General features: G+C 39.1%; 1 long non-coding RNA gene across 1 annotated transcript in view; it reads right to left on the bottom strand.

The window, feature by feature from the left end:
- Positions 1-3,977: 3,977 nt before the first annotated feature.
- Positions 3,978-19,466, bottom strand: part of LOC123779320 (uncharacterized) — a 124,395-nt gene continuing 108,906 nt past the window's right edge. The window contains exon 5 of the long non-coding RNA XR_006776168.2: positions 3,978-4,069. This is a non-coding gene — a long non-coding RNA (uncharacterized LOC123779320). The remainder of the gene's footprint in view (positions 4,070-19,466) is intronic.

Here is a 19,466-nt window from a genome sequence, read left to right as displayed (position 1 = left end):
CTAAGACATAGAAATAACCTAAGTGACCATTGACAAATGAATGGATGAAGAAATTATGGTATACACACACACACACACACACACACACACACACACACACACACACACACTGGAATATAATTCAGCAGCAAAAAAGGAGGAAATCCTGCCATTTACAAAAACATGGAAGGACCTTGATGGTAGTATGCTCAGTGAAATAAGTCAGAGAAAGACAAATATTGTATGACTCTCACTAATATGTGAAATCTAAAAACACACAAGAGATCAGATTTTTGGTTTCTAGAAGAGGCAGAGAGAGGGTAGGTGAGGAATTGGATGAAGTGGTCAAAAGGTACAAACTTCCAATTATGAGATAAATAAGTACCAGGGATATAATGCACAACATGATAACTACAGTTAAAACTGCTGTTATGTTATATCTGAAAATTTCTTTTTTTTTTTTTAAGATTTTATTTATTTGAGAGAAAGAGAGAGTGAGAGCCAGCACAAACAGGGGGAGGAGGAGGGACAGAGGGAGAGGGAGGAACAGACTCCCTGTTGAGCAGGAAGCCCAATGTGCAGACTCAATCCCAGGACCCTGGGATCATGACCTGAGCCAAAGGCAGACACTTAAGCAACTGAGCCACCTATTTGAAAATTTCTGAAAGAGTAAATCCTAAAAGTTCTTATCACAGGGAAAAAAAACCTTTTTTTGTATTTGTATGAGGTGATAATGTCACTTATTATGATAATTATTTCACAGTGTAAGTCAAGGCATTATGCTGTACACGTTAAATTTATACAGGGCTGTATGTCAATTACATCTCACTAAAACTGAAAGAAAAAGAATCCTATATTCAGTAAAAACATTTGTCCAAAAGATTATTTTTTAAATCTCTTAAAAACATTTATTTCAAAAAGAATTTTGGAATGAAAAATAGAGACTTCTCAAATAAATATAAACTGAAAGAATTCATTACCAACAGGCCCACATAGAAAGAAATACCAAAAAAAATGTCTTTAAGCAACAGGAAAATAATCCTGCATGGATGCACAGTATTGCATGAAAGAATGAAGAACTCCAGAAAGATTAAGAAGATTGATCTAAATGAATATAGATGTTTAAACCACTTACAGTAATGTCTTGTGACATTAAAATTATATAAACCGAAAAAACATAGCAATAATAGTAAAAAGGTAAAAGGTTGGTAAATGGATTTAAAGTATTATTAGCTCCTTCTACTGTCTGAGAGGTGCTAAAATTACTAACTTATGACAGACTCTAATAAGTCAAAGTGCCTTTCATAGTATCTGCAGTACACTAAAGTAATAAAAAAAAAATGTACAGTCAATAAACTAAGGAAAACAGAATGATAAAAATAATTGATTAACCCATAAGAAAGAAAGAACAAAAAACAGATAATACCCAAGAATAGTAAAGTGATAGATTTAACTTGAATATATTATAATTCCATTATATGTAAATGGTCTAAATATTTCCAATTAAACACCTAAGATTCTCAGACTCTATAAAAATATTAATATAACAATCTGAAAATTTGAAAATAAAAGGATGGAAAAGGATATACCATGAAAACACTAACTAAAAAAAAAGTTAAAGTAGCTGTACTAATAACAAGTACAGATTTAAGTAGGCAGTATTACTAGAAATAAGAAAGCCAAATTTATTCTTTAGAAAGTTTACTTCAGCATGAAGATATATTTCTAGATTCTTATATAACTTACAAACTATAAAAAAAAAAAGAAAAACCTGGACAGAAATAAAAGAATAGATAAATATACAATAACAGATGGAAATTTTATACACATGTGATTTTGTACATATTTAAAATATTTTATATTTAAAAATAAGAAATATAGAAGTGTGATCTGTCCTCCTTCATTGTTTTATTAAAAGACTAAAGAAAAGCTTAATTTCCAGCAGAACGTTATTAGATAAGCTATAAAAATTTTATTGTGATAAAAGGTGTCAAGGATTAAAATGGATTATTGAGATAAGATGAAAAAAGCCATTAATTGAAGGTGATGTCTGAGGACAAGAAAGTCTAAATCTGTAACAGCATTTTAGAAACAGAGGTGGGAATGAATTTGATCAGAAGTTTCCAAACTTGGCTGTGCTAAAAACAACGGGATAACTTTTAAACATATAGACAGATATTTGGGTCTCAACCTTTCAGATTCTAATTAGCAGGTCTGGAGTCAATGTTTTTGAAAAGCTCACTGGAGGATTCTGACAGATAGTTAGGACTGAGAACCAACAGACCAGATGTAGGGCTTTTGCCCTACGATACTTCAGAAAGCATCATGCACACAGCCCATGCTCGGTGCCTCCTGAGCTGTACAGTGTGGCAGTCCTGGTAGACTCATGTGCTTTCTCTGTTACATTATTTTTATAGCCGTGATTAGGACACTGATCTAATGACTCACTCAAAACTGTGAAGCATGGCATGTAGCTTCTGATACATATATTTTTAGTTTCATTTTGTCATACCTCTTCTTTTAAAAAAGTCAACTCCTTTCTTTGGCTTTAATGAGTTCCTTAAATTCTGCATGTATATATGAAAAAAGAAAAACTTACAAATGTGTTCTAAAATAGACTTAATGTAATCGTAAAGTCACTAATGTGATCATATTTAGAGATACACTTATACTTCTAAATCTGAATCCAAATATGTGAAACAACTCAAGAAGTACTTAAGAATGGAAAACTTCAAAGAAATTTCTTGACAAAAACAAATGCCAACAGTTACTCTATTTAAATGTCTGTTATTGGTATTTCTTAGCTGAGCTTTTTTTTTTTTTTTGAACATATCAAAACAGGAAGCAGTTAGGGCTGAGATGTAACTCTAGTTTCATGTGTCCTTTTGTCCCTTTCTCTCCTCCCCTAATTCATTCAGCATCCTAGTCCTAGCTCTGGAATTGGAAGTCCCTTCCTGAGCTCCCTCTTGCCTTCACTATTTGCCTGGTTATGGCTTAAGACTCAGAAGAAGCTGTTTATAGGAGAAAGAATGTTTAGATAGTTTTTTGAAGGTAGAGAATGATCCCATGTTATAGTAATATTATGTAGTTTATGTTGCTTTCTAAATGGCACCAACAACCTCTCCTACTATGAAAATACTTGGAATATTTTCTGTACATATATTTTAAGTGTATTTTTTTATTATTTTTAAACCACAATGAACTTGAAAATTGGTTCATCAAACTCTGTATTAGCGAGTTGCCTATATATCAAAAAATACATACAGAAGCATAGGCACCTTCCAGTTAGGATGGATTAACTTGTTTCAGACCAACTTTCCCACTGAAAACAACTAGAAAATCTGGAAAAAATGGAAATGAGCTTTTTGAAGGCATCAGAGAACTAGCCATGTAGGAAGACTTGAGAGTCCAAGATCCCGGAGAGAAGGAATGTATAGAATAAGGAGCCCAACACTTGGTTGGCTTTGCCTTTAAAGTATTCATAAACTTACAGTAGATATCTGAGAGGCTGGGAAGCTGGACAGAGTGGCAGACACCAAGAGAGGAGCTGAGACTGAGAGGCTGAGCAGAGCTTTTAGAGTTTCATGGAAGTGGGGAGACAAAAACTAGAGTTTAGGGTCCACAAAAGTGGAAAGGCCCTAGTAAACACTCCCAGACTATCAGTCGAGATTTGTGAAAGGCTACATGCTGGAAGTAAGACTGACTCGAAATAGACCGGTCCTTACACAGACTAAGCACGGCTTCCTATCTGTTTCCTAACAGCCTGGATTAAGGGGATCTGCCTTTATTCCGCCTGCCTGCCAAAATCTAAAGTAATACTCTCTGTGGGAACATAAAATCATTCAGAGCTTGAAATTCTCTCTACACCTTCCATAGATGTTGTCCACCATGTAATAACGATAATAAAAACATGCTAGCCATACCAAGGGACAAGATCAAATAGTCAAAATCAATAGAAAAAAAGTAATGATAGAAACCAATCCACAGAACGTCCAGATATTATAGTTATGAGACAGACTTTAAAATACTTGCCATTAGGACGCACAAAAAATAGATGACAAGATGGAGAGCACCAGCAGAGAACCGGAATCTAAAAAGAAAAAAAGAATTAAGTAAAAATTATAAAACTGAAAACTATGTTCACATATATCCCTGTCTATCTACTACTCAATGTAGCTCTGTCCCCTAATGACTGTAACTAACCTGTTACAACACTCATGTGTATTCTTTTATTTTTCTCTAATACACTTTTTCTCTAAGGTAGGAGAATGTCTAATTGTTAAAATAGAATGCTAGAAAGTTCAATAAAAGCATTACATATCCCATGTATGTCCAAATGTGTGTCATGTTGTTAAACTGATAATCAGACATATATAAAACCATTCATTAACCAGGATTACTTACAATTCCATTATTAATGAAAAATGTCTATTTATCGGAGCTGAGCTCTCTTTACAAGATTATAGTCTAATTTGTCTGTTAATCACAGATAAAGTTTTTGAGTTTCAAAATATCACTTAATTCTTATGCTTTTACATTTCCTAGGCAGAGTCCAGAGTAATTCAATATGGTCTCTGAGTAAAAAATCTCAGTTTCTTACTTAATCTAATAAAATCATTACTCTGTGAAGTCAGATGAGAAGCAGGAACGAAATCAATAATGTTCTTAGTAGATGTTTCCTAGTTACAAGTGCATTTTTAAGTATTTTACGATCCTACTTTTAGGGTGTCATGTATCTATACGTATGAATAAACATATGCATGCATGTATTTACTTTTTAAAATTGGTTAATAGATTAATGAAATGAACGTTTATCTTTTAGAAAGTCTAAGGGGCCACAGGTGGGGGTAGCAATTAGGGGAAAAGGGAAAAGAAATAATATTAACATCTAAACCCTGTAAAGTAGGTATTATTTCTTTCAATTTGCAATGATGTGCTGAGGAATTAAGTAACATGATCACGGCACAGAGCTAGTAAATGGCAGCAGTGGAATGCAAATACAGTTCTACTTGATTTCAAAGCCTATGTTCTTTCCAGTATACTGTGCTTTCTATGTAGAGAAACAGATAGATGGGTGGGCAGACTTGTTAAAATTGGTGAACATATAATCCTTTTAGGGAGTTTAACAGAATTTTTATGTGAAGGCTAGTACACTCCATATTTGAGTGTGGTCAGATAGCTCATCAAAGCTGGGTCTCATATTTCAAAGGTGTATAGGATTCTACACATAATTTTTGCACCTACTATTTACAGTCTTCTCCAGGTAAGTTTAGCACCCTGTGCTCCAGTTACATAACCTTGAGTGCATAGGGTGTACATTAATTAAAATAAATTAATTCCATGAAATAGAAAAGGAATAAGATAAATCTTTATGTAAAGTGCTATGAACAGTTCATCAAAGGCATTACATATATTATTTATTTTCCCATGGATGTTGTGCTTCAGCTAATTCGTAATCAGAGAAGAGACAGCAGTCTCCTCATTAACTCTTTCCTATCTGAGTCAGAGTTGAGGACATGATGTTGTATTACAGCTAAGAAGTGTGTATATTACATAGTCATCATGCAGAATCTAATTTTGCTTTGCATGAAACTGCTCTATTATTCTATTATACATGCTCATGAATATTAATGTTAGATCCTTTGACACTTAATGGATAAAAAATAAAGCTCAGAGCTCCTCTGTATTTTCAGAAGAGACCCAGCCAGTAATGCTCACACTGAAGCAAGTAGCTCCTTTGTTTCTCCCTCTTGTTCTCAGTTGCAAACAGTTTGATGAGTATTTCAGATAAGAGAATAGGGCAGGGCCGTAGCTACAAACTTTGACCCCATTATTTCCCATATCTCCCTATGCTTTTTTCATTTTAACTCCACAATTTCAATGACATGGTGTGTGTGTGTGTGTGTGTGTGTGTGTGTGTGTGTGTGTATGTGTGTGTTTAATGTACATCTCTGTTTCTATAACACACCAAAGATCAGGGAGAGAATCTTTATGTAACTGGTTCACAGAAACACATGCAGAATTCTTGGTTATAAGCAGTAGAGAACACTCTGATTTGTTGAAACAGAAGGGATTTTTGGTAGTTCACAAATCTCCAGGAGGGCTAGAGATGCAGGCTTGGATATTAACTAGCCAGGAACAATGAGGGTAGAAAAAATGCCCAGTTCATGCCATAGACTGTTCTACTAAACCAACGCAACTGCAGCCTCAAACTTAGCACTGAGCATGCTTACATATGAACACCACAATTTCTACCAGAGCAAATCCAGAAAAATTAGCTTCTAACTCAACTGTGCATATCAGAACGATATTCTTTCAGGGGTGCCTGGGTGGCTCAGTCGGTTGAGGGTCCGGCTCTTGACTTTGGGTCAGTCATGATCTCAGGGTCATAGGACGAAGCCCAAGGGTGGGCTTCTTGCTCAGCAGGGAGTCTGGGGAGAGTCTCTCTCTCTCTTCCTCTCCCTCTGCCTCCCCTAAAATAAACAGGTAAATCCTAAAAACAAAAACAAAACTATTGTCTTTCCAAGGCCACAGCCTCAAGTTTCTCATTTTAATATTCAACTCTCCTCCAGGGCCAACTGATTGGGTGCACCTAGGTCACATGGCTGCATTCTAATTGCAAGGAAGTATGGAATTATAACTTTTAGCTTTCTGGACTATTTAGTGGAAGACAACAAGCTGGAAGAGGGTTGAAATAGACATTGAATGAGTCCATGTTCAAAATACGTTTCAATACCAAATTAGTATTTGTTGGATTTCCTTCACGGTAATTAGGATTTATTTTCTTATTTGAAGATGTATTTTATGCACTAGGGTAAAAATAGAAAATGTATATGTTCTCAAAAGCCAATTCTGATTGCTTGTTAATAGCTGGCTTTCCCAATCAACAAAACAAAGAGGCAACCCACAGAATGGGAAAAGATATTTGCAAATGACACTACAGATAAAAGGCTGGTATCCAAGATCTATAGAGAACTTCTCAAACTCAATACCCAAGAAACAAATAAATCAAAAAATGGGCAGAAGATACGAACGGATACTTTTCCAATGAAGACATACGAATGGCTAACAGACACATGAAAAAATGTTCAACACCGTTAGCCATCAGGGAAATTCAAATCAAAACTACATTGAGATGACACCTTACACCAGTTAGAATGGTAAAAACGGACAAGGCAGGAAACAACAAATGTCGGAGAGGATGTGGAGCAAGGGGATCCCTCTTACACTGTTGGTGGGAATGCAAGTTGGTACAGACACTCTGGAAAACAGTGTGGAGGTTCCTCAAAAAGTTAAAAATAGAGCTACCCGATGATCCAGCAATTGAACTACTGGGTATTTACCCCAAAGATACAGATGTAGTGAAAAGAAGGGCCATATGCACCCCAATGTTCATAGCAGCATTATCCATAATAGCCAAACTGTGGAAGGAGCCACGATGCCCTTCAACAGACAAATGGATAAAGAAGATGTGGTCCATATATGCAATGGAATATTACTCAGCCGTCAGAAAGAATGATTACCCAACATTTGCCTCAACATGGACGGGACTGGAGGAGATTATGCTGAGTGAAATAAGTCAGGCAGAGAAAGACAATTATCATATGGTTTCACTCATTTGTGGAATATAAGGAATAGCAGGGAGATCAGTAGGAGAAGGAAGGGAAAAATGAAGAGGGGGTAAACAGAGGGGGAAATGAACCACGAGAGACTATGGACTCCAGGAAACAAATTGAAGGTTTTAGAGAAGAGGGGGGTGGAGGGATGGCCTACCCCGGTGAAGGGTATTAAGGAGGGCATGTATTGCATGGAGCACTGGGTGTTACACGCAAACAAGGAATCATGGAACACTGCATCAAAAACTAATGATGTACTGTATGGTGACAAACATATCATAATAAAAAAAAATAGTTGGCTTTCCCATGCTCAGTGGGAAAATGTCATGACTGATTGGTAATGTCTTCCATATATACATAAAGAGTGGGCACTACTGCATCATATTTATCAACTTAAGAGATGAGCACTTTGGGTTTGCTTCCTACGTATATTTGTGATTTAGTGTCAGGGCACCTTGAAGGTCAATCTGTTATCACCAAAGGAGTGTTATGGGATGCTAAAATGTTCTTAATTCCACTTCCATAATACTTAGCATGAAGAGTCAAAGATTTTTTACAAAATGGCCACCTGATGCCTGAGAAACCAAGGTACTCCCCCAAAGTGACAAGGTTTTCCATTTACTGTCCTTTTCCCAAGTGTGGCCATGTCAGTCACTCTTCAGACTGAATAAACACCGTGCACCCTCTACAGATTCAACACGGTACCAAGCTCACAAGAAGTATGTTTTGCAAAGATTGTTTCAGAAAACATTTCAAATAGGGCTCACGTAAGTATCTTTTGTATTTATGGATAACTTGACACAAAATCTCTATTTCCTTTAGATATTCATTTTGTAGGCAATAGGTGAAGAGAAAGGTTGACATGTATGTGTGTGTGGGTCAGGGGAAATGTGCTGTATTTGGGAACATAGCAAGAGTATTATAGAAAAAAAAATGCAGTTAATACACTACGACCTATGTGTCTCTTTAAAAAAAAGAATACACAAACATTCATTTCCTAAAACAATGTCCACCTGCTGTCCCTTGGATGATTTCAGCTTAATTTCACACTTAATAACTTTAAAGATTAGAGTGCTTAATTACAGCAGTTACTGCTGATTGCTTTGGAAATGAAAAATGGATATCTAATATAAAGTCATTAATATTATACTTGATGGATTGGTGTTATTATTCACAATAATCCAGAGTCCTGGGCCCTCATCTAATTTTTAACATGATAAAATGAAATATTTATTGCTCGAAGGAAGCAATTTGATGCATCATAAAGATATTAATGCATTCAACAAATATTGAGTAAGTGCCTACTATATGCCAAGGACTGCAGCAGGCAGTGGGGCTACCATAATCAATAAGGCAAGTTCCCTCAAGAAGGTCACAGTCTAGTGGACAACAAAGGCATAGACACGGTACTAACAGGGCATCATAATCAATGTGCATATGATACTATGGGAGCACAGCCTGCTGATTAGAGAGCTGTATAGAGGGGAAGACCACTGGGCTTGAACCTAGTAGTTTTCCAGGCAAAGACAAGGTCATTTAAGGTAAGGAAATGAAGGGAAGCTGGCATGAAAGAGGATGGTGTATTTGGGGAAAAACATATAATTCTGTGTGGCTAGAACATTGGGTACATGTTGCAGAGACACAGGGATGAGGTTGCAAAGCAGACTCTGTCCTGCTTGTGAAGACATTAAATGTCTCTCCTTTTGCAGAGGGAGCCCGAAGAAGGGTTTTCAAGCAGTGTATTGACATAATCAGATTTGTATTTCATAAATGAAACTCTGGAAGCCACATGGAGGAGGAATTGGCAGGGAAAGAGCCTGGAGTCAGGGAAACTAGCTAAGACTCTATTTCAGAAAACCAAATGAGAGATGATTATCTTGAACCTGTTCCTCAAAGATAGTTTGACACCCACTGGCTCACAAAGGCAGTATTTCTCAATACTTCTGGCTTTTTCCCAATCTGCACCCATACATACCAAGTTCCCTTTGGGTTTTTGACCTTTGATTCCAGATTCTGCCCCTTTACACCCACTCTTTCTGTCTTCCTAGCTTAGTTCTCCCATCAAAATTCTTTCCTTACAATGAATGAACTCAGACCAAATACCTAGTAAATATCTGGTATCTAACCTGATGAGTCCAGACCTTACCTGAACTCGACTGCTTACTTGACTACCCTGTTCATCCTGCTAATCCTCTTTGTTAGATGAGAAAGGACCTGGATGTCAAATAGGTACTGAATTAGTCCATCCCATTTCTGTCCCTTTATACTCAGCTACCTCACCCACGTACTACGCCACAGGCTAGACAAACTCCCATGGGAAATCATAGATGAGTTATTGACAGCTACATATATTGGCTCTTACTGCCCTGGATTGAGTTTACAATGCTGATGAAGGTAACCCATTACAGGATGAGAAACTTACCCAAAGGAATCTAGATCAATTCTTATGATTAGCCCTAGAAAACTCTCCCAGATTTTATGTCAAATCAGGTGAAAACTTAAGAGATGTCATCATGACAAGGGAGCTGCAAATGCCTCAGATTAAGGTAGACTCCTTAAAAAAAAAAAATGCCACTCAAAGAATCAAGCCCCACTCAGGCAAAGAGTGGGAATCTCACAGCCCATGCCAAAAAACAATCTGATTGTCACTTCTGAGTCAAAAGATATTCAAAGTCGAAATAGATGGTGTCAGATTGGATCTTAACTTCTGATCTAGAACTTTAGGTAGTCCCCAAACATCAGAAGTTCATTCGATTGATCCATGAGCCACCACCACACTACTCTAACCTGAAAGTGAATGAAAAAGATATATTTATGGGTACGGAGTCATTCTCTCCCTCCATGCTCCTGATCTCTCCTTCTCCCTCTAGCCTAAGCTACATTAAGAGAAAGCATGATTAGGGGTGTGGCCAAGATCACTTTGTTTCCAATGGTTACACACATCCATTTGAGTATGCTGGGGAGTTTTAGGGAGGAGAGGGACTCAAACTTCTATGGTTCTGTTGGATACAGGAACCCAATTTACTATCCTACCAATCCCAGAGGGGTGGGGGCATCAGGATTCTACTAATAAAGATTGGTAGGACATACAGTGGGGAAGGGAAGGTAATGTGACTCTATGGGTGGTGCCCTATGGACCAATTCAATGTACTGCTGTTGCTGCTTCCACATCTAAGACTACAATAAGAACTGAACCATGAGAGACTGTGGACTCTGGGAAACAAACTGAGGGCTTCCGAGGGGAGGGGGGTGGGGGATTGGGATAGGCCGGTGATGGGTATTAAGGAGGGCACATATTGCATGGAGCACTGGGTGTTATACGCAAACAATGAATCATGGAACTTTACATCAAAGACTAAGGATATACTGTATGGTGACTAACATAACATAATAAAAAATGATTATAAAAAAAAAAGAACTGATGTTATATGCTTATACTTCCCATTTTCTTAAGTGCCAGAAGGAATTTTCCTGATCAGAAAGAGCTGCATGTAAAGTAGTACAAATGACACGCATAAATTACTACCCAACCATCTCTTGAGCCCATCCCAAGTAGGACTGAATGACCTTAATGGCCCCTCTGAGCTACAAGTCTCTGTGACTGATGATTTTGCCTACTAGAAGCCTCCACCTAGGAACGCCCCTGTGGTTCTGGACTCATCATTTCCCTGACAAGGCTACTGGCTATATCCCAATTGAAAAGCAGCTATTAGCTTGCTACTGGGCTCTTATTGACACTGAACCCCTGACCTATGGGAGGCCTTATAACTCTACAGACTGATAATCCCATTCTGGGGTGGGCTGACTCAGACTCAACAACTAACAAAGTACGAAGGGCACAACAAGCCTCACTTGTCAAATGGAAATGATATATTCAAGAATACAGCCAGCCTGGCCCAGGCAGGATTTGGCTTTACATGAAGAAATGGCAACTGTCCTCCTGGGGGAAATTTTATTTCCCATTATACTGCCTAAAGCAAAGCCAGTAGTTCAATGGAGTCTTTAATGCTCAGAGGTTCCCCTAAATGATGGGGCCTGGTTCACTGATGGCTCAGCTAAGCTAAAACCAAATGGTGTTCCCTGTGCTGCCATGATACTTCGATCTCGATGTCGCTGACGCAGAACCAAAAGTGGGCGTGGTCACTATCCTCAACGGGCAGGACTCAAGGCTGTTCTTATACTTTTTTTTTTTTTTAATATTTTATGTATTTATTTGACAGAGATAGAGACAGCCAGCGAGAGAGGGAACACAAGCAGGGGGAGTGGGAGAGGAAGAAGCAGGCTCCCAGCGGAGGAGGCTGATGTGGGCCTCGATCCCGCAACGCCGGGATCACACCCTGAGCCGCAGGCAGAAGCCTAACGACTGCGCCACCCAGGCACCCTTGTTCTTATACTTTGACCGCTATTCCCTTTGATGAACCTTGTTTCGTTTTGGTTCACTCTTGGGCTATTGCCAATGACCCAGCTATCGGTCAACCATCTGGATCACTCATGTAGAAACTCACAGTAAGGGTTTCTTCTTTTATGAAACTAACTGGAATCAAGCTGCTGGTGGAGCCTGCACCACTCAGACTGATACTACTTCTGTCGAGATCCATGTTCTTACTAGATATGGCAATACATCCACCCTCATAGACTGAACAAAAAGAACACCTTTTCTGAAGTCAAGGCTACTATTCCGTGCTAGAGTCGTGACTCTTGCCCAAGGTTGACCTGTTTCTCAATGTGAAGGAGGCCACACCATACGCACATGGACTCCATCTGCTCCTTGCAGACTGACTACATTGTACCTTTTATTTCTTCTTGGGGCTCTTGGTGATTCCTCACTACTGCTGACACTTTTACAGATTCCTGTGTTACTGTTCCAGTCCCATAAGTCAATCCTGGTCACACCATTGCAGCCCTTCAAATGAATCTGTATCATGTTTTCAGTTTTTTTTTCTTTTTTAAAGATTTTATTTATTTATCAGAGAGAGAGAGAGAGCGAGAGAAAGAGAGAGAGAGCACACAAGCAGGAGAAGCAGCAGGCAGAGGGAGAAGCAGGCTCCCTGCTGAGCAAGGAGCCTGATGCGGGACTTGACCCCAGGACCCTGGGATCATGACCTGAGCCAAAGGCAGATGCTTAACCGACTGAGCCACCTAGGTGTCCCATGTTTTCAGTTTTTTAGAGTCCGAAAATACATGATTTTATTGCAAAAAACACTCAGCAATGGGCTGGTTGTCAAGGTATTTGATGGGCCTTTCACTCTCTCTACCACCCATAGACATCCTGTATTATGGAGTGTTGGCATTGCCTTCTCAAAAAAAAAAAAAAAAAAAAACCAGAAGATTTATGACTACCTGTCTCATCTCCTGGTCCATATACTTTAGCAAGAGAGTTTGTTCACTAAATGTAGCTGTCCCCAGAAAGGAATCAACTTCTCCCAGGCATTTCCTGGGTAATAATCAGGAAGAAAGGGGCAGAGAGTTACGTAGATCTATTTTGAAAACTTGGGATTCCACTCCAGACCATTCCTAGACATTGACAACTTCTTTCCCTTAATGGCAACTTCAGGCCAACCTGGTCAGTACACCCTCCTGGTGGTAGCCAGACAAAAGGGACCCAGTAAATTCAAACTGAATTCTGATGCCACCGTCTGACTCTCTTGTGGATTTGCTAGGGTTCTACATCATAAGGATAATGGCCATTTGGTTGAGGATACTGCTTGCCAAGGGGCCCATGCAAGCCAAAGGGATGGACATCAAGTGTCTATGTAGTTTTGTAACTCTTTCCCTTCTTGCATTGAAACCCTCTAGATGAAAGTTCTAAAGGGGAGGAAGGAATGATTTGAAATAAAGTAAATTTTTGGAATTGTTTCTACTAGAATGAGGCATACTGATTTTTGGCCTTGGAAGGATAGCGACAGCCCTCGCTCCAGGGAAAGGAACACATTAGACCATGGTAGGTACAGGAAAAGGAGGGACATTAATGATCTTTGTCTTTCAGAACCACCCTGGAGCCTTCCTTACGAAGAAAATGCCCTAGTACAGCTCACCCTGACTGTTGCAAGCATTTTAAATTTAACTAGCTGCTGGACCCACCATTCCCCACCAGATGGTTCTGACCTTGATTTTGTTACCATTCCTTTTACCTCACTAAGAAATCTCAGAAACAGCAGGGGAAGGCCCCAGCTTCTTCACTTTCCATGCAAAATACCTACCGGTACCTTCAGGTCCCTTTACTACTCCCACTGCCATAACCAATACTCAATAATTTGATGGGTTGGACAAATTCCATGTAGGTGGTGCTATGGGCAAATAGGTCAGGTTGGATGCCCTCAGAGAGTTCCTTTAAAAACAAGGATTATACTCAATTACTGTAAGTATACTTGGAACCTTAAGCTGGTCAGGAGACCACACTGGAGGTCCTGTCAACCTGTGCCTCTGACTGAAGTCGGTCCCACTTGGTGGTCCCAGTGATTGTAAACAACGGCAAGTCTTTGTGGGCTTCTTTGTGGAAGCCAGGCAAAAACTTCCCTTCCTCCCTAAAACACAATGTTTTATACTTTAGAGATGATCAAAAGAGACCTGAAAGTGTTTAAAGAAACACCACCTCTAGATTACATAGCCCTCAGACAACTGTGAAGATCTCTCCAAGATAAGGCTACTTATCTTCACAACTGTGAAGATCTCTCCAAGATAAGTTTCTCAGGGGACATTCTCAGAGGAAAAACTGACTTGCTATTTATGGGTACCCTCAGGACAGTTTTCCCTACAATGGAGATCTTTCAATTACAAAAGACAACTCAAAAAAACTTCCCCTGACTTTGGCCCAACTGATCAACACCACTTGAGCGCTGGAAGGCCTTTGGGTTAGTCTGAATTCATAGGCCAGAGTTGGCATGGATGACAGAATTGTCCTAGACTTCCTTCCTCCTTGCAGGCCAGGATGGAATCTGTCCAATCACTAATACATTCTGCTGTACCTGAACTCATTCCTCACACCAAAAAACTTAATGGGAAACCACCTGACTTTCTCTAGCAGGCAGGAGTGGTTTATAGGGTTTGTAAATTCAGGTGGGTCTGAGACCTTGGGGGCACAACTCAAGTTAGCACTGCAGGACATCCTCATTCCAGTGCTTGAAGTCCTGATGATAGTACCCTTAAGGAAATGCTTTATACAGCTGCTTGACAAATTTGGTCCCAGCCTGTGTCACTCAGATTAATCAGAGTAGTGGATGGAGAGGCACACTCACAGGAAATTCACCAGAAGCCAAGACGGTATAGAGATGAAGGGTTGGTATTAGTGGGAGACAATATTCTGTGGGTCCCTTTTGTTTCAGAATGTCTTGTCAGCAGAGTACTGACTATCTTTGGTTCAGATTATCTTTTCAAGGATATCTGTATATGTTTGTATAGCAGACAGCCTTGGAAGACAGAGATCGGGTCTCCCTCTAGAAAAAGAGCAGGCAGCCTTACTGCCTACTGTAAAAGATTTAAACTCCCTAGGCTTCAGGTTCCTCCTCTATCACACCAACCCACTGTGAGGGCAGAGGTCAGCTGGTCTTCTTTGTGGTCTTCCACCTGTGGGAACTGGGGTTGAGGAAACTAGTGCCAATGCTAATACCCTGGCCACTGCTATTGCCATGAGTGATCAAGTCCTTTGATCCTAACCCATGAGTTTCATGTCTTCTGTTACTAACCATGGAGCTAACTTGTGAGACCACAAGTATGGTAAAATTTCAGACCCTTCACAGTTCTTAACAGCTACATGATGGCAATTTGGAAGGTTCATTACCAAACACTGTGACTCTTGTTAATTCTGTCACTGATCATGATCCTTCCAAAAGTGGCACCATGCGTTTTGTAGCTAAAGAACCAAGACATGAAATAGTTACTTTCAACTAAAATATTTTCAGTGCCAGGAAAGATTGACACCAGGTCACAGATCAATGTAAGGAAATGACAAATGCAGTAATATCTGGAAGCATATTTAAGCTATTATATTATTTTACGGCACAATATATTCCAGCTGTTGCAATCCTCCCTTTCCCTCATGTACTTTTTCTATGTATGCATATACTTAGCATAATGAAGTTGAAAGGTATTAGGTGAAATATCAGGAAATCTGAGCTCAGGTCCTGGTTTTGCCAGTTCCTGGCTATGGGACCTTCGACAGGTTACCTCCCACTACTCTGCACTTCAATTCTTCATCTTTAAAACTGAATTCAGGTGGGAAAAATGAATGAGTTTTGCCAGATAATTTTAAATATTTTTTCCCTAGTTCTTATTTCCAAAGAATAGTAGAAAGAATTTATAGCCACGATGGGTAATCATGAGGTGTTTTCTTTTTCCTGTTTGTTTTAGCAAAAGGTTCTGACACTGGAATAAAGATTTTCACAACCATCCACTTGTTTCTGCTGTTGTGAGCAAGATCTGTTTTAACCCTCCTTGAATTAGGGTTTGCATTCCAAGGAGGTACCTCCTGTGAAATGAAATGTAAGGGAGGAGCATTCCTTGCACAGAAGGTCTTTTCATTTGCTCCCTTTGCCACACACAACCATCTTTCCTTTGGCCAGCATACTACATAAACAGGAAAGGTAGTTGATTTCCTATTCAATACATGACACAGCCTCGCCAAGGTCATGCTGTCCCTGCCAGGACTGCTACTGGAGGAACACACCCATTGGCGCAGACTATCATAGGGTTTTTCCTGGGCATCGTGCAGCAGCTATAGATAATAAGATGGTCAGTCTCATTTGCTCATTCATTCGTCTATTCAATTAAAGCTTTTAGGACCTACTATAGCCAGCCACTGGGGATACACGTATTATTAATAGGATCTTGAACCTGCCCACAAGAACCCCACAATCCCTTACGGGAGGCAGATCTGCCAATGGATAATTACAATACATCCGATACTAGGTGAAATTATAGAAGGGAAGAATGACCAGCTCTTCTGTGGGAGTCTTAGAAGGCTTCCCAGAGGAAAGGCTTTAGCTGAGACTTGGAGGCAATGAATGAGAGGCTATTTAATCAAAAGAAAGATCATATAAAAGCAAGAAAGATAAGTGAACTAAGAGAGGGTCAGATATTTCGATACAGCTGGAAAATAGCTTTAGGGGTGCAAATAACAGGAGGTGAAGATGGAGAGGCAGGTTGTAGCAGGCAGGCAAGAAGGGAAGGGGGGTTTAAAGATTTGAAAAACTGATCCCGCTTATATGCTGAGTAGAAGGAGCCAATAGAGGGCTAAAGACAGAGGAGGGGAGATTATCGTTCAGGGAAATTAAGAGATGGTTTCTAGACAGAAGATGAGTGGAAAGCCTAGTCTGAGATTAATAATGGGTCTTTTCCCATTAGAAAGACAAGCAAAGAGAAAATAGGTAAAGATGACAGTAAGTTTGAAAGAGAAGTGCAGAAAGCCACGAGCTAAGCATCCTGGCCCTAGCACTGGGGAGGAGAGAAGTTTCCTGCCATCTGGGTGGTCAGCAATTCATATGCCTACTTATTCAGTCCTTCCTTCCTTCATTCATTCAGAAATGTTTACTGAGTATGGAAATACAATGATGAACTGATTCTCCTTCCAAAGAATGTATGATCTAGTTCAGATAAAAGAACGCAAACGTTGGTAGGTGGTAGCTTCTTAGTGTATGTCTATAGAATGAGTAAGGAATAAAATAATAAATCCCACAAGAAAGGCAGAGATGAAATATAATTAGAATAGAAAGAGAAAGGGATATTTTTAGGTTTGTATGGGCCCTGAGGAATGGGTGGATCTGAATATACACAGACTGTTAGAGGGTGGGGAAGGTCACTTATGCAAAAAGAACACATGAGCAAAATGCTGGAAGTAGGAAAAGGTAGGCATGAACACAGGGAACAGCAAATGTGTCCTGAGGAATGTACAGCAAAATATAATTTGGAAACAGTAACACAAGCCTTTCTTTCCTTACGTTTCCTTTGGCACTCTACATCAAAATTAGTGGTATTTATTGCCCCGGATAGGAAACAAAGCACTTTAAAGAGAAGACAGCATTAAAGTAGAAATGTGTGGTGAGGAATACGAAGACAATTCCTTGAATCTTTCAGAGCCCCAGAGTTGAGGAAGAGAACATCCTAAATTTTTTTACATCCCAGGAGGGGTTGGCACCCATTGTGAATGCATCATTAGACCTAGAAATTCCTAGCATCTAGGAGACAGAGGACACGGAGTCATCTACAAAGGTACAGTGACCAAGGAACAGAGAGAACATGGCCATTTTAGTTGTGGGGCCACTGAAAAAAAGGGCATCCTATGTTTTGCAAAAACCTGGCATCCCATAAGTGAATAAAACACCACTTTCTGGGTATTAGGACAGCACAAAACATTCCTTCCACCCTAAACCCCAAGTCTGTACCATCTTTGGAAAAAGGAAAGGATTGAGAGGAAGGAGACAGGCCTAAATTTGATTGAATTTTAACCCAATTAAAGCTAAGAAGAATCCAGAAGGGACTAAGTTTATTTTGACTGGCAAGCTTTGGTTTTCTGACATCAGTGGAAATTCAGGTTGCTTATAGGAAAATAAAATTCCATTTTTTTTTACCCCTAAGTTTATGACTATGAAATTCAGATAGCATTACAAGTAAATAAAGACAAGTCATGACTCTAAGCATAAGATCTTGGTTTCTAAATACAGTTCCAAATATAAGGAGCCAGAGCTTCCTGGAGCAATGACTGATTTAAGATCTGAGCAGGAAGGGACAAGGTGAGTCCGGGATATATTACTGTGTCAGGAAGCAAGAAAGCTTTCCAGGATTGATGAGACTGTGTCAAAAGGACACTGGAACCAAACTGAAGGGGCTCCCATAGTCCATGCTGTGAAAATTCCAGCATCAAAAAATAATGATTGAAGTTGATTAAAAGATATTCAACAAGCTCATGAGTTTATAATGATATTCAAGAAAGAAACCAATAGAAAAGTAATCTGTCATCATTTATGACAGCGATTAAACGAATCTCTTACTTTTGAAAATCAGTTATTAAAGGAAAGGGCTAATTTATCCCACCTTTCCAATGAACATTCATAGCCGCCAAATGCCCTGAGTTAAACAGGAAAACTTTATAGAATAATGACAATTAATTATGTATAAGGAATGACACAAATGGACATCAGTTTTTTGCAATCTCTGATGAAATGATTTATTCAACCAAGGATTATTAATTACTACTGAAACCATTTAGTGAATTGTTGGTGAGAAACTGGACATTCTGATTGTGGCAAAGTAACACCATGAAGATTACTTTCTGGTCACAAGGAGAAAAAAACGTAATTTTACCATGGAAAAATCAGAGGGTCATCCCCTTGATCCAGTGGCCAAACTCTAAATCACTAACAGTACACAGGATAATACTTTCTACCGCCATATGAAGTATCACTACAATGTCATCTTGCTGGGAAGGTTCAACTTTAATAAAATCTTCACAGTCTAATTTCTCGTTTACAGAAAATACAGAGGCTGGAGCAGAGCTACCCCAAAGAAATAAATGTTACATCCACTGTTTAAGTTTTTCTGGTAAGCATACTTTAAAAAAGTAGAATGAAACAGGAAAACTAGTTTTAGTGATGAATACATTTTACATACATTTTATCTAACCCAACGCATGTAAAATACTATTTCAGCGTGCAATTGATAATAAAAATAATGATAATCAATAATAAAAATGAATGCAGTAATCTGTATTCTTTTTATTTGTACCATGTCTTCTAAATTTGGCATGGCTTTTACACTAGGGCACACCTCAATTCAGATTAACTGCATTTCAAATGTTCAATAGCTAGTGGCTGCTGGACAGGGCTAGAGGACTCAGCTAACCACCATCACGATGGGTAGTTTCATGCGTCAACTTGGCTA

This window comes from Ursus americanus, chromosome 5 (genome assembly GCF_024610735.1).
Source record: "Ursus americanus isolate L20-20 chromosome 5, mUrsAme1.1.p, whole genome shotgun sequence".
Lineage (NCBI taxonomy): Eukaryota > Metazoa > Chordata > Mammalia > Carnivora > Ursidae > Ursus > Ursus americanus.
Note: the sequence above shows the minus strand (reverse complement) of the source record. Positions and strands in the feature narration are given on the sequence as shown.